The sequence below is a fragment of the Trichogramma pretiosum genome, unplaced genomic scaffold (genome assembly GCF_000599845.2).
Source record: "Trichogramma pretiosum strain Unisexual culture from Peru unplaced genomic scaffold, Tpre_2.0 scaffold12, whole genome shotgun sequence".
In the NCBI taxonomy this organism is placed as follows: Eukaryota; Metazoa; Arthropoda; class Insecta; order Hymenoptera; family Trichogrammatidae; genus Trichogramma; species Trichogramma pretiosum.
Window position 1 is genome coordinate 1,236,607 of NW_019641690.1, and position 680 is coordinate 1,237,286.

Here is a 680-nt window from a genome sequence, read left to right on the forward strand (position 1 = left end):
ATTTTTAAATAAACTGGTTCTCTTTTGTCTGACAAAGTCATAAAATCGTTGCTGCTCTCTGTGTACTTTTATTTGCTCTCACTCAACCCGTAATCTCTCTCACATTCGTTTTATAGTTTTACAACAAATTTCATTTGATTTTGGCATGGTTTTCATTTTCGATCTAGAAAAAAGTATAGCTTCTAAAAAAAATGAACCATTGATGAATCACCTAAAATACCTTTTACATCCTACTTCCTTACTATGAAATAATAATGAAATTTCTCTTCAAATTTTCTTTTACGAAAACTACTTAATTTTTTTCTCACTATCTATATTTTTGATAAAAAAACAAGATACAATGAAATAAATTGTGCCCGGAAGATAAAAATAGATCAATATCGTCATGAAGATTGTATACGTGAGTCTTTATAAAAGAAGTTTTCAATTTTGCCGAATAAAAGTGTCAGGCACTTTATTTCGATGTCTCGAATCGCAGGTATATAAAAATAGTATATACGAAAGAGTAGTAGTATCAGTGGTATAAATCTGGAAGACGTCAGACAGCACACTCAATTGTCAATCTTGGCGAGAGAGGAAGTAAAGAGACAGAAGGCCTGAGGGGAGGTGAGGTTGGTTGGGTAGGCTCCGTGTGTATTTGTGCGAGAAAAGCTCGTGACGAGAAGGATGGAAAAAGAAGA